Source organism: Urocampus carinirostris, chromosome 10, assembly GCF_059441175.1.
Source record: "Urocampus carinirostris isolate Australia breed hairy pipefish chromosome 10, RoL_Ucar_1.0, whole genome shotgun sequence".
NCBI lineage: Eukaryota > Metazoa > Chordata > Actinopteri > Syngnathiformes > Syngnathidae > Urocampus > Urocampus carinirostris.
This window is the reverse complement of record NC_142358.1, coordinates 1706620-1722253: the sequence shown is the minus strand read 5'-3', so window position 1 is coordinate 1722253 and position 15634 is coordinate 1706620. Positions and strand designations below refer to the sequence as shown.

At 44.5% G+C, this 15634-nt stretch overlaps 1 protein-coding gene across 4 annotated transcripts in view; it reads right to left on the bottom strand.

Moving 5' to 3' along the window:
• LOC148357454 (uncharacterized) overlaps window positions 1-15450 on the bottom strand; it is a 48114-nt gene extending 32664 nt beyond the window's left edge. The window contains exons 1-3 of one of the 4 annotated variants that reach the window (XM_088345072.1): window positions 9155-15450; window positions 8845-8980; window positions 8658-8750 (exon numbers count right to left, since the gene is read on the bottom strand). The gene's annotated coding sequence lies outside the window, so the exon portion shown is untranslated. Of the gene's footprint in view, window positions 1-8657; window positions 8751-8844 lie in introns of all 4 variants that reach the window. The other 3 variants (XM_088345073.1, XM_088345074.1, XR_015851473.1) reach the window with 3 other exon arrangements.
• Between the last annotated feature and the right edge of the window lie 184 nt (window positions 15451-15634).

Genomic DNA, 15634 nt, shown 5'->3' with positions numbered 1-15634 from the left:
TAGACAAACATGGCTGTGATTACCGTATTTTCCACACTATAAGGCGCACCTAAAAGTCTTATTTTTTTTCTAAAGCTGACCATGCCCCTTATAATACAGTGCGTCTTATTTATGGATCAACATTTAAGCACAAGGTCTCGCAACTTACGCAACAGCCGCCGACTCGATTTTACCCCGAACGTGGAGTAGTCCGCGGTGTATGCTGGGATATATATACCGGCGTTTCATTGGCTAACCAATGTGTCAATCATCATTTGAATCGATCACTATTGGTTAAAGTTATTTGGAGCCTCGGATAGGCTAGAGGGCCGAAACAAACCCTGCAATTGGCCAAAAAGATGTGTCAATCATCCGTTAAATTGATCGCTATTGGCTAAAGTTATTCGGAGCCTCGGATTGGCTAGATGGCCAAAACAAACCCTGCAATTGGCCGAGTTTAGCAATGGCGTAGCAAGCTTAGCAAGCTTGCTAAAGTACACCATAAAGAAACATGTTTTATTAGTCTGTATTTGCAAATAATTTACTCTCCTGGATTTACTTCACTCACGGTTGTAAGAAGACCATGATTGCGTATCATTATTGAACGTGAGAACTTAGGTGAGCTATGCGGCTTTATATTTTCCCGGTATCTTGTTTTAGAACGATCTTGATGTTGCTGTGATGAGTTGAGTGAATTAAACTCAATTCCAAGGGTTTATTGTCATATGCACAGTAAAGTTGCGAGCGAAAAAGAAATACGTTTCTACAACACGTATTTGCTTCTTTGCAAGCTTTGGGAATCTTAAGGGGGTAATCAGTTGGACTGAATCATTTGACTGTTTTGTCGACATTCCCATTGTAGCGCCTTATAATCCGGTGCGCCTTATCTATGGAAGATATAGGACCATAAACTATTTTTTGGGGGTGCGCCCTATAACCCGGTGCGCCCTATAGTGCGGAAAATACGGTACTAGGTAAGGATTCCGCTAAATTTCTCCAACTATGAATATTTAGAAAGAATAACATTTGTATGATAGTTCATGTATTTCTGCATATTATTCAAATGTTTTTTCCCAAATGAAGCAGGCATAAATATTACACATTGTCTCTATGGAAATATGCTATTTATCTAATGAGGTAGATGCAAAATTATTTTTGGTGCTATGATTTGAAAAAAAATGTACTGGTATTTAAAATATTCATTAAATATTTAGCATGCCATGCAATTTTCATTAATTTGACTAGTTTTTTATTCATGTTAGAACAAAAACTTTCTGAGAAGTATAGTAAAATAAAACAATTCCAATCTGCATCATTTCTTTCAAGGTACGTATGTTATCATTTTAACAATGTCTTTGATATTATTAGAATAAAATGTTTTCAATGAACAAAATGATCTGGAATCTGCCATATAATTTGTTTGATTTAAGTGTGAAAATTTTTCATTTTACTCGAAAAAATGGTTAAAAATATAACAAAGGGAAAAATTACAAAGTGCATAATTTTTGCCAGTGTAAATATTTCAGAATACTGGCCTACCTTTGCCTCTTATGTATTTTCTTTTACCCAAAGCCCTCAAAGACTCATTTCTCTTATTTGAATGCTTTTATTTTTGAGGGTTTCTCCATTTTTGTGCTTTTCAATTTAATTCTTTGACACAACCCCTCTGAAAAAGAAATCTGTTTGCATCCCCCCGTCTTTTACCATGCTAAATCTACGCCTTATGGCACATTTTTGAAAAAAAAAAACCAAACAAACAGCAACACTCAAGCGTCTTATCAGCGTGGTTGGGTTGTTATTTCTTTGAGTGACAGTATAATTTATTTGGCTTCATGCTGTCTGCTGCCAACATGTTTAACATAGAAAGCACACCAGTCTCTGCTCGTCTCCCTCTGTGGTCGCAGTGAAATGCTACTCACGCTTTGTCTAACTTCCTCGTCCTAGATTTGGTTTGTCCTTTTGCCTGGTCTCTCTTCACCTGTCACCATATCCATATCAAGTCAAGTCATGTTTATTTATTTAGCCCTTAAGATTCTCAAAGGGCTGCACAGACCACAGATTATTGCAAACAAACTGTTATTACACCACTCCTCGATCTAAAACCTTCCCGAAGGCAAGGAAAAACTCAAAAACCTCAACATGAGGAAAATGAAGAAACCTTGAGAAAGGACAGCACATGAGGTAATCCCCCTTCCAGGATGACCAGGCTGCAAGAGAAGTTGTATTAACAATTAAATGAAATGATCTGCATTTATATAGCACTTTTCAAGTCAATGACTTCCCAAAGCGCTTTACAGCTTCACATTTACCAATAGCGGCCTTGTATTGCAGCCATGTAAGACGCTAACCTGCTTATTGGGGGTATTAGGGGTTCAGTGTCTTACCCAAGGACACTTCGACATGATACACGGACAAGCCGGGATTCGAACTAGGATCCCTTGATCCCAAGACAAGCGCTCTACCTCCTGACCTACTGCCGCCACAATAAATGCTAAATATTTTTTTCGAGGGGTAACTTAAAGGGTTTTCCAAAAAAAATTGTATATACTATTATTATTAATATTATTATTGTTATTATTATTATTAAAAAATATAGTCAAAAAGGACCTCACCTTCGGCTAACTACTAGGTCAGAGGTGATAAGTGTGTGACTGGTAAGGAGACACCTAGATTGCGTGGTGGGAACAACTTTACCACTGCCACATGGAACGTTCGTCCCTTGAACGAAGAGGGAAAGTTAAAACAACTCATCTACAAGATCAAATGATACTCTTGAGTCTATGTAAGACCAAAATAAATAACTTCGCAAGCATGAGAACTGATGAGGACCGTGTTTTTGAATACAGTAGAGAAGCTAACAAGCCAGTGTATTGTGTCGGATACTTGGTGCACGAAAACCTCAAAGCTCTGTATTAGGATGTTGCCCAATCTCAAGAAGGCTCATCACAATATGCCTCAGTGCCTTGCCGTTCAACATCACTGTCATCTAGGCCTATGCAACCTTAAAACAGTGACAAATAAACTGAGGACGTTTATGCCCACACATTATAGACAAAACACCAAAGAAAGATATCCTCATCCTTCAAAGCGACTGGAGCGCCGAAATTGGTGTGAACGCTCATTGAGACTGGATTGGCAGGAAACGAACAGGTATGCAGAGATCTTGTTGATCGCCTGGACAAAGCATCAAGCCAGCCAAAGTAGAATAGAATAGAATAGAATAGACCTTTATTGTCATTGTTACAAAACGGGTTGAACATATTGTGACAACGAAATTGGGCGTGGCACTCCAGTTTTACATTTGACAGTGAGGTTAAAAGAAAACAAAGTATCACCACAAACAATGCCATCAACCACAAGCGCTTCATATCAGAAGAGGGCTCAGAACCAGAAATCATGGCCAGGATAGCTGAAACCACAGCCGCACTTGCCAGACTTAAACTCATCTGAAGGGACAAGAACATAGCAGTGAAATCAAAGATCCTACTCATGCAGGCGCTGGTTACTTCCATCTTCCACTACCCTTGCAAGAAAATCCAGGCCTTGGAGATGCAATGCTATAAGAACCTTCTAGGCATCAAGCTACTTAGTCCATGTGACAAAACAGCGCGCAACACTATCAGAGGCCACATTGGACCCTACGAAAAACTGTTGCCCTGCCTTGTCCTTCAGTGTCACTTGCCTTGCACATCTGGTCAAGCAAGCAATAGTCTCAAGTTCCGTGATTCAGGCATCTATATTCCGCTATTTCCCTTCCTAGCTACTCATGTTAGCTGCTAAGGTTGTTGTTATGACTGGTTCTGCGTTTTCAATATGTTGGAATTGTTTTGTGGTCCTTCTTTGTCCTTCAGTGTCACTTGTCTTGCACACTTGGCCAAGCATGTGATGGTCATATGCTGCGTCCCATTCTTCTTAATTTCACTCGCTATTTGCCCTGGTCACTCGGTTTTGTTCGTTCACGTAAAAAATGGGATGTGTCCCAATACTCTCAAGACCGGGGGAGAAGTGCCCTCAACCCACAAAATAACCACTTCAGATCGAGGGAGGTCGGTACCTGACTTGGAGCGAAGTGACTACCCTCTGTCAGGGCTCCAGCGTTCCTCTGTGGAGAGAGGAGAGCCTTCCAGAAGGACAACCATCTCTGCAGCAATCCACCAATCAGGCCTGTATGGTAGAGTGGCCAGACGAAAGCTACTCCTTAGTAAAAGGAACATGGAAGCCCGTCTGGAATTTGCCAAAAAGCACCTGAATGACTCTCAGACCATGAGAAACAAAATTCTCTTGTCTGATGAGACAAAGATTGAACTCTTTGGTGTGAATGCCAGGCGCCATGTTTGGAGGAAACCAGGCACCGCTCATCACCAGGCCAATACCATCCCTACAATGAAGCATGGTGGTGGCAGCATCATGCTGTGGGGATGCTTTTCAGCAGCAGGAACTGGCAGACTAGTCAGGATAGAAGGAAAAATGAATGCAGCAATATATAGAGATATCCTGGATGAAAACCTGCTCCAGAGCGCTCTTGACCTCAGGCTGGGGCGAAGGTCAATTTTTCAGCAGGACGACGACCCAAAGCACACAGCCAAGATCTCAACAGATTGGCTTCCACTCCGTGAATGTCCTGGAGTGGCCCAGCCAGAGTCCAGACTTTAATCCGATCGAACATCTCTGGAGAGATCTGAAAATGGCTGTGCACAAACGACTCCCATCCAACCTGATTTTGCTTGAGACTTATTGCAAAGAAGAATGGGCAAAACTGCCTAAAGATAGGTGTGCTAAACTTGTGAGATCATATTCAAAAATACTTGAGGCTGTATTTGCTGCCAAAGGTGGATCAACAAAGTATTAAGCAAAGGCTGTGAATACTTATGTAAATGTGATTTCTTAGTTTTCTATTTTTAATCAATTCAAAAAGGTAAAAAAAAAATACCTTTTTCACATTGTCATAATGAAGTATTTTATGTAGAATTTTGAGATAAGAGATCAAATTAATAAAATTTGGAATGAGGCTGTAACATAACAAAATGTAGAAAAAGTCAAGCGCTGTGAATTGATTGGAGACACAGAAAAGGTGATGAGCTGTCAGGCGATCCTTAATAACACAGCTGTTAGCGCTCATTTTCAATGTTGCACGGACTCTCCAACTGCCACACAACAGGTTGAGACTCGACTTGTTTACATATGATGCAACCCTTAACTGTCAATAACCAGAACCAGATCAGAACCCAATCGCGTAACGTTCTCACACAAGCCTTTTATTTTACGGGAAATAGGGAGTCATGCACGTTAGGCAGCTGGTCTGGCGTGAAAAGACAGGAAGCCAGAGACCGGACAGATCGGGTCGATACCAGACAGGACGGGACAGACAGGATAGATAACAAATCAGGATATCAAAAATAAACAAGAGAAACTAGACGGGAACGAAAACTGGAGAAAATAATTGGCGGGGCCAATTGGGCACCATGGCAACCGCTACAGAACCCCCCCCCTCAAGGGCGGTCTCCAGAAGCCCCCCCTTCCAAAAAGACAACAACAAAAAACAGTGCTCCGAGTGTGGTCTGATGCCCCACTTCAGCCTGCGGAGGTGTGGCAAAAAGCCGCACCCGGAAGAGGCTGAGCAGTCAAGCAGGCATCGCAGGCCGGCAGACAGGCGTCGTGCTCGGCGGGCACACTGACGAGTCGGGCAGGCAGACGGACAACCCAGGCAGGCGGACGTGCAGGCAGACCGACAACCCAGGCAGGCGGACGTGCAGTTAGACAGATGAGCCGGGCAGGCAGACATGCTGGCAGACAGACGACGCAGGCGGACGAGCAGGCAGACGGACGAGCCGGGCAGGCGGACGTACAGTCAGACGGACGAGCCGGACAGGCGGGTCGACCGGCGGGCAGACTGACGAGTTGGGCAGACAGACGGACAACCCAGGCAGGCGGACGTGCAGGCAGACGGACGAGCCGGGCAGGCCGACGTGCAGGCAGACGGGCGAGCCAGGCAGGCAAAAATGCAGGCAGACGGACGAGCCAGGCAGGCAGACGTGCAGGCAGACGGATGAGTCAGGCTGGAAGACGGACGAGCCAGGCAGGCAGACAGATGGGTCAGGCAGGCAGGCGGACAATTCAGACAGGCAGACGGACGATTCATGCAGGCAGACGGGCACAGCAGGCCGGCCGACGTGTGCGGCGGAGAGGCCAATGTGTGCGGCAAAGAGGCCGACGGGGACCTCAGACAGATCGGCGCCAAATTTACCCGAAACACCAATTCGAGGCACAGCAATTCCCATGGCTGACAAGTCTGTGGGCCGAACGATTGGGAAACGCGACAGCACAGCAGTAAGCTTAGCTAATTTCTACTGCTGACGCCGCATGATCTGTTCACTTTGCTGGAACAGGAGCTGAAGTGCGGTGACGTCGCTTGACAGTCGCCAGACTTCGCCCTCTGTCCGGTGCAACTGTTGCAGGGTGGAGGGAGTTTCCAGCTCTGCGCTGCGTCCATTTTGTGGTCAGTCCGTACTGTCAAGAACTACAACCGGATCAAGACCCGATCGTGTGACGTTCTCACGCAAGCCTTTTATTTTACGGGGAATGGAGAGTCATGCACGTTAGGCAGCCGTTCTGGCGTGGAAAGACAGGAAGCCGGAGACCGACGAGAGCGATTCCAATTGCCTGAGTTGATATCGGACAGATGGGGTAGATACCGGACAAGACGGGACGGACAGGATATATAACGAATCAGGATATCAAAAATAGGAGAAACTAGACAGGAACGAAAACTGGAAAAAATATTTTTTCTCTTTTTTTATTTTTCTCTCTTTCTCTTTAATTGTATCACTCTTTGATTTCTTTCTCTCTTTCTCCATTTCCATGTCTCTCTTACTCTTTTTCTCTCTACTCCCATGAGAGTGTATGTCCTACCATGTGGCCTCAGAGCTCAAATGAGTTTCACACCTCTGCAGTGCAGGAAAAAAACGTTGCCATCCCTGATCGCAAGTACGACGGGGTGGTTGTTTGGGTCACTGGTTAAATTTTAATAATAAAAACAAGGTTGCTGACAAAATAAATGCGCCTGGGCAGAGATAGACGGAGTCGACTCACGTGGAGGTGAGTAAGTGATGGGTTCAATGGTGCCTAATGTAGCAGAGTAAGAGTACAGTTTCTTCTTCACAAATCTAATCAAGGAAAAGTAAAAAGCATAGTGATTTAATAAGACTCCTAGAAGACCAGAATGTCCCAAAACTTACTTCAGTAAATGTAAGAGAGGAAATGTAATGGCTCACCTAGAATTGTTACTAGGGTATTATTACACATTGTCACTTTAAAGAGATATTTAAAGAATTATTGTTTTCCGTATTAAATGTATTGTTGAAGTTGTGTGTAATAGCAAGTTTTTTGAAGGTACTGGTTGGGTGATGCTTGCATGGCAGTGCTCGCCTGCTTCACGCAGATGTATTTTATTTACTCCCTTGGTGCGAACATTCAATCATCCTGACGCTGATGGCACTGGACCGGCTGGCAGCCATTTATGACCTATTAGGCTACCCGACGCTAGTTAGCAACACAACCTTGATGATACTGTGCAGCGTTTCCTGGGTGATTTCCCCCCATTCTGGATGGTTTCTATTATCATAAAAGCCTTTGTGCTGCCCTATTGTGGATCTCGGGTCATCCCCTAGTGCTTCTGCAACCACTTCAGCATCACCAGGCTCAGCTGCAACCAATTGCAGGTGTGCATATAAAATTTAAGGGGTTGGAAAACCCCAAAATTTTACCCCTGTGCAGAAATTGGGCTCATTTAAAAGAAAACAGTTTGTATAAATACTACGACCATAAAAATACAGTAATACAGTACTATGAAAATACAACAGAAATATACTACAAAACAAAATATCAAATTTTATGCCTTATATATTATTTTGCTTTGTGAGTGTTTAAAAAACAATTTGATAAAAGTTATCTATATAAAGAAATATAACATGTAGATGTCTGCATGTATATTTATTCATAAATGAAAAAATGGGATAGGTCTCTAGGACTGTCCCCTCTCCAACATATTAAAACCCAATGTTATCCCTGACTTCAAAAAATTGAGCACCCCTGTCTTAAAGGGATAGTGTAATATTAGACCACTATATGTAATTGTATTTTTTCATGCAACCATAAATGAGTGTTAAGCACAATGAAGAATACAAACCAGAGTGACCAAACCACACCACACTCTTAATTTGCCTTTCACAGGCATTTTGGTTTTTAAGGGTAAACTAAGCAGCAAGGTTGACAATCATGTCAGCTCCCTTTTCCTGAGGGTCAAGTAAAATGAAATACCAAGGCCCCTCGTTACTTGGCGTTTCGGTTATCGCTGGTTCATCTCTTTGCGGATTTTTAATTGAATTGTCTTTATGGTCATTGATATCATTGTATTGTTTATTTTGTTCATACAGAGAGCACACAGCTATCATAAGGGGCAGGTTGGGTGGGCATGGCTGTCTATGTGTGAAACTGTGATTGACTGACAACATACGGCAACCTAACAGCCAGGGAGGGCGGGGACAAAAGTCAAAGTCTCCGAAGCAAAACAAATTGAGAAGGGTCCGCTAGTTGTTAGAGACTTGTTACATTGGAAAGAAATTAATATAATTATAATTATAATTATAATAATAACAATAATAATCTCCATGATCTGCTACCTTATCGTGGTGGAGTTAGTGTCATAGTGATCCCAGGAGCTATCTTGTCGGTGGCTTTAAGCCCCTGGTAGGGTCACCCATGGCAAACAGGATCTAGGTGAGTGGCCAGACAAAACACAGATCAGAAAACCCCTCATGAAGAGGAAAAACATTGGTTCACAATTTCCCTCGCCCGGTCGCGGGTTACCGGGGCCGCCTTCTGGAGCCAGGCCTGGAGGTGGGGTCCGCTGGCGAGCGTCTGGTGGCCGGGCCTTTGCTCATGGGGTCCGACCGGGCACAGCCTGAAGGGACGACGTGGGACCATCTTCCCATGGGCTCACCACCTGTAGGAGGGGCGAAAGGAGTCAGGTGCGTAGAGAGCTGGGTAGTGGCCAAGGGAGGGGTCCTTGTCGCGACGATCCCTGGCTACAGAAACTGGCTTTTGGGACATGGAATGTTACCTCTTTGGCAGAGAAGGAGCCCGAGTTGGTGTTTGAGTTTGAGAAGTTCCTACTCACCTCCACGCACGGCTTGGCCTCTGATAGCAGTCCTCTCGAGAGGGGTTGGACTCTCTTCCACTCTTGAGTTGCCCGTGGTGAGAGGCGTTAGTTGTTCCACGGCTCAGCGCCTGTATGTTGGGGTTCACCCCGGTAGACAAGAGGGTAGCTAACCTCCGCCTTCGGGTGGAGGGACGGGTCCTGACTGTTGTTTGTGCTTATGCACCAAATAGCTGTTCAGAGTACCCACCCTTCTTGGAGTCCTTGAAGGATGTGCTTGAGAGCGCGCACCCTGGGGACTCCCTCGTACAGCTGGGAGACTTCAATGCTCATGTGGGCAATGACAGTGAGACCTGGAGGGGCGTGATTGGGAAAAACGGCCCCCCTGACCTTAAACCAGAGTGGTGTTTCGTTATTGGACTTCTGTGCATGTCATGATTTGTCCATAACGAACACCATTTACGGATATAAGTGTGTCCAGATGTGCACTTGGCACCACGACACCCTAGGCTGTAGTTCGACTTTGTCGTCGTTTCGTCGAACCTGCGGCAGCATGTTCTGGGCACTTGGGTGAAGAGAGGAGCGGAGCTGTCAACTGATCACCATCTAGTGGGGGAAGATGCCGGTCCGACCCGGCAGACCCAAGCGTGTTGTGAGGGTCTGTTGAGAACGGCTAGCAGAATCTCCTGTCAGAAGAAGTTTCAATTTACACCTCCGGCAGAACCTTGCCCATGTCCAGAGGGAGGCGGGGGACATTGAGTCCGAGTGGACCATGTTCCGCGCCTACATTGTCTGCAGCAGTAAGGTAGTCGGTGCCTGCCGCGGCGGCAACCCTCAAACCCGTTGGTGGTCACCGGCGGTGAGGTATGCCGTCAAGCTGAAGACAGAGTCTTATCGGGCCTTCCTAGCCTGTGGGACTCTGGAAGCAGCTGGCAGGTATTAGCTGGCCAAGCGGAATGCGGCTTTGGCGATTGCCGAGGCGTCTTCTGCGTCTTAGGGGGGCGAAGCGGAGTGCCATAGACACTGTGTATAGTGGCGATGGGGCGCTGCTGACCTCGACCTGGGACATTGTGAATCGGTGGGCGGAGTACTTGGAAGACCTCCTCAATCCCACCGACACGTCTTTCTCAGCTCAGAGGTGGTCAAAAAGCTCCTCGGTGGCAGGGCCCCGGAGTTCATTAAGGCTCTGGATGTTGCGGGCGTGTCATGGTTGACACGCCTCTGCAACATCGCGTGGACATCGGGGACAGTGCCTCTGGACTGGCAGACAGGGATGATGGTTCCCCTCTTTAAGAAGGGGGACCGGAGATTGCGTTCCAACTACAGGGGAATCACACTTCTCAGCCTCCCTGGTAAGGTCTATTCAGGGGTACTAGAGAGGAGGGTCCGCCAGGAGGTTAAATCTCAGATTCAGGCGGAACAGTGTGGTTTTCGTCCTGGCCGTGGAACACTGGACCAGCTCTACACTCTGCAGGGTCCTTGAGGGTGCATGGGAGTTTGCCTGTCCGGTCTACATGTGTTTTGTAGACTTGGAAAAGGCATTCGACCGTGTTCCTCTGGAGGCCCTTTAGGGGGTGCTTCGGGAGTATGGAGTACCACACAGTCTTATCCGGGCAGTGCGGTCCCTGTATGCCCGGTCTGGTCCGCATTGCTGGGAGTAGGTCAGACTCGTTCCCGGTGGGTGTTGGACTCCGCAAGGGCTGCCCCTTGTCACCGATTCTGTTCATAATTTTTATGGACAGAATTTCTTGGTGCAGCCTTGGTGGAGATGGAGTACGGTTTGGGGGCCTAACCATTGCGTCACTGCTTTTTGCAGATGAGATGGTGCTGTTGGCTTGTTCAGGCCGTGATCTTCAGCTCTCGCTGGAGCGATTCGCAGCCGAGTGTGAAGCAGCCGGGATGAGGATCAGAACCTCTAAGTCCGAGACCATAGTACTCAGCCAGAAAATGGTGGCATTCTTCCTCCGGGTTGGGGATGAGATCTTGCCCCAAGTGGGGGAAATGACACCCATTGCAAAATATGTCAGTTAAGTGCAGAGTTAACTAATGTGACATCATTTGGGAATAAGCTGACAATGAGTCTTTTTTTTTTTTTTTTTCTGGCTCGAATAGTATCTTGGGGTCTTGTTCACGAGTGATGGTAGGATGGAACGGGAGATCGACAGACGGGTCGGTGCAGCGTCTGCCGTCATTCGGACCCTGTACCGGTCCGTCGTGGTGAAGAGGGAGCTGAGCCGAAAGGCAAAGCTCTTGATCTGCGTTCCTGCCCTCACCTATGGTCATGAACTTTGGGTTATGACCGAAAGAACACGATCGCGGATACAGGTGGCCGAAACGAGTTTCCTCCACAGGGTGTCTGGGTTTTCCCTCAGACATAAGGTGAGAAACTCAGTCATCCGGGAGGGACTCTGTGTAGAGCCACTGCTCCTCCGCATTGAGAGGAGCCAGTTAAGGTGGCTCGGGCATCTGATAAGGATGCCTCCCTTGGGAGGTGTCCCGGGTATGTCCCACAGGCAGGAGGCCCCGGGAGCGACCCAGGACACGCTGGAGAGACTAGATAGATAGATAGATAGATACTTTATTCATCCCCAAAGGGAAATTCACATTTCCAGCAGCATCCCTTCGCTGAGAACAGTACGTCTCTCGGCTGGCATGGTAACACCTCGTGATTCCGTAGGATGAGCTGGAGGAGGTGGCTGGGGATAGGGACGATTGGGCATCCCTTATAAGGCCCCTGCCCCTACGACTTGATCCCAGATAAGAGGAAGACGATGGATGAATGGATAATAATAGTAATAATAATTATAATAATAATAATATATTTTACATTAAAGTGCCTTTCAGGTCACCCAAGGTTGCTGTACACAGAATATCAAACAATAATAAAACAAGCAATCAATAAACTCCAAATAAAAACAAAGTAACTTAAAAAAGGGGGGTGTGGTATGAGAGGCAAGAAATTATAATTAGGCAAATCTGAAGAGGTGAGTTTTGAGTTGGGATTTAAAGGTAGACTGCTGGTGGGCTGGCGGGATTTCCGGAGGTCTGGTGGTGATGAGTTCCAGAGCTGAAGGGCAGAGTGGCTGAAACCTCTGCAATCCATGGAGACGAGACGGGTAGCAGATACAGTGAGATGGGGGAGAAGAAACAGGGTTCTGCCACATTTTCCACAGCCAAATTCAAGCACTTATAAAGCACTTTCGATTTTAACTTTTTACAAGCTGAACAAATTTAAAGAGGTACAGCACAAAATCCCTGAAAATTCATAACAATAAAAACAAAGTTGAAAACATTAACTCATCAGTGCTTTAAATGCAAAACAAATAATGAATAACATTTCCATTTTAACCAATTTATCCAATGATGGCCACTTTTTTAATTAAGTGGATGGTATAAACTGACATGATTTTTGTTTGCTGACAAAGTTTGTTATTGTGTTCAAGTTGCGTTAAGAGAGAACGCAGGTTTGGCACAGTGCTACAGCTAGGCTAACAACTCTCTTATGCTACCCCTGCAGAGCCTGTATAACACTAAGGCCAGATCCATTAACCATGAAACTGAGTTACAAACTGTAGGAAACAACTACATTTTAGACGGTTGTATTTGATTCATCGCGAAGACCTGGCTCAAACCAAGGTTACCCAATTCTAGCATAAAGCTAGCCAGCTGCTCTCAAAATCCCCTCTTGCACTAAAAAAACTCTCAGATTTGATTTCCCCCTATGTTCCTGCACGGACCCTCCACTCTGAAAATGCCGGTCTACTTGTGACTCCGAGAGAAAAGAAGTCTGCAGGCTCGAGAGCGTTCTCCATCCGGGCCCCGGTGCTGTGGAATGCGCTCCCTCCGGAGATAAGATTTGCAACCTCAGTGGAAGTTTTGAAATCTAGACTTAAGACACACTTCTATTCAAAAGCGTATGATTGATGCCCACCTCATATTTTGTATTGTCCTGTCTTTTTCCCACTGCCTGGCTGGTCGTGATACGAAGGAGAAGGACGATATGAGATGAGTCAGCGGACCAGCATCTGACCTGAAGCATGTCAACGCCTGCATTGACCAGCTTGCAGAGATGAGAAGCTGCGTCGTTGCTGTTATGGACTTTCTGGAATAGTTAACTGGCTGGGGACGTCTATGCTGTCATGCACTTTCCAGACAAATTTCAACATGTTACCTAGTGTTCTCTTTGATTGATGTCTACTATGTTTGTGTACTGTAACTCAATGCTAAATCTATTCCACCCTGGTCATCCTGGAAGGGGGATTATCACTTGTGAGGCCCCTTCTTAAGGTTTCTTTTCTCTTCACGCAGAGGTTTTGAGTTTTTCCTTGCCCGCATGTTTGTTTAAAATCAGGTGTAAATGTAATCCTGTGCAGTTATTTGAGACATTTTTGCGATTAAGGGCTATATAAATAAATGTGACTTGACTTGAATAAAAGAAACCCTCTGATTTTGTTGTAATTTGTATAACAATAAAGACCATTTATTCAAGTGCAATTCTGTGTTCTGTGTTATCATTTGTAGATCTATAGTTGCAATTTTGTTCCATTTGTATATTCTCAGTTGGTAATGATGTCATCTTGAAGTTTTCCCCCTGGGGGCTTTGATAAAAGTGCGAAGCTACTTGCCAAATTTTGACTTTTTGTGGGCAGTTTTGGTCCCCATTAACTGTGATAACAGGAATCTTTTGGGAACTTTGTTTTTTTTTTGCATAGTACTTCATCATAACAATAGTTCTAGTTTTTTAATGAGTTTTTACCACCTTAATGCGCTAAATAATACACAATGCACCTTCAAGATACTATGCCGAGAGCAGGCAAAATACAGCCCACCAGGCTTTTTAATCATGTGTTCTGAAATTCCTTCCAGCCAAATGAAACGTCTAACGCACAACGCTGATAGCAATTTGTAGTACTTACAATTTACTTTTTCATTTTGTATCTTTAATCGTTTTAACACGTTTTCTGACATAGCTTTTAAGCCTGGCAATGTTTCAAGTGGTAGCTGTTTAGCATGTTTGTTGACTACAGTAATCACACATTGTATGTAGGCATTTTGTATCAACAATAAAAGTTCTGTTTGAAAAAATTCAGAGTTTCCAGGGTTCGTACACCTTTTCCATGGCCAAACTCAAGCACTTTTCAAACACTTTCAAATACAATCTTTAAGCTTACTACAGTACCTTCAAAGGAAGAAATTCAGCGCAGATCAAAAAACATTTCATTCAATCTTTCAATCTTAAAGACTGTTCATCCTTTGATTTTTGTTTTACTCATCTTAATTTACACTTTTTCCGTGTTATACAGTGGCTTGCGAAACTATTTGCCTCCCTTGAACTTTGTGACTTTTTGCCACATTTCAGACTTCAAACAAAGATATCAAACTGTAATTTCTTGTGAAGAATCAACAATAAGTGGGACACAATTATGACATCTCGACAAGGTAAAATAGTTTGGCAGAACATTGGTCTGAAAAAAAAAAAAAAATTCTAAGAAGAAATACTACACATTCCAAAAACATGCATGTCATATTAATTGGTCGGTCCAAATTTTCCCTTGGTGTGAATGAGCGAATGAGTTGTCTGTCTGTGTGCCGTGTGACTGGCTGGCAACGAGTTCAGGGTGTCCCCTGCCCACTGCTCGAGGATAGCTGGGATAGGCTCCAGGACACCCGCAACCCTACTGAAAATAAGCGGTGCAGATGATGAATACTAGGCAAAAATTACATGAATTAGCATTCCAATGTTTATTTTCATTCAATAAGTCATAGTTTGAGAAACTTTATTTTCCATGGTGGAATCTCCACTTATATTGGCACCATATTTGTTCAGCATCCTGCGCCACACTGTGCTGTGTATCACTGGCCTCCGCTCGAACCAGACATTACAGTGCCATCTAGTGGTCAAATATTACACATTGGGGCTTTAAGCATTTTTTTTAACTTAAGTCAAGTCATACATATTTATATAGCCTTTAATCACAAGTGGTGTCAAAAGGCTGCAGAGACCACATTTAGTAGAAGAATTTAACTATTAATATTTGGTAATTAATTTGATAATACATTATTTGATTAGTTACTACACTTCCAACACAGTAGCAAACAGGAAAAGGCGGCAGAGGTTGCCAACACGGCTCAAAAGATCAGTGGCAACCCACTGCCTTCCTTGACTGACAATTATAATTTTGGGCATCTGAACAAAGCACAAGGCGTCTTAAAGGACATTACTCACCCCAGCTTTTATATGTTCAACCTGCAACCCTATGGTAGGTGATCCACATCCTTTCGAGCCAGAACAAAACAAAAAAAAACAAAACGAAAAAAAAAAAAGACTCATTGTCAGCTTATTCCCAAATGATGTCACATTAGTTAACTCTGCACTTAACTGACATATTTTGCAATGGGTGTCATCTGCACCTCTTTGTCGTATCAGGTAATCTGTGTTTGCAAGTAAATAAACAATCATTGGTAAATAACCAATATTTATTATTGATCGCTGTCATTATT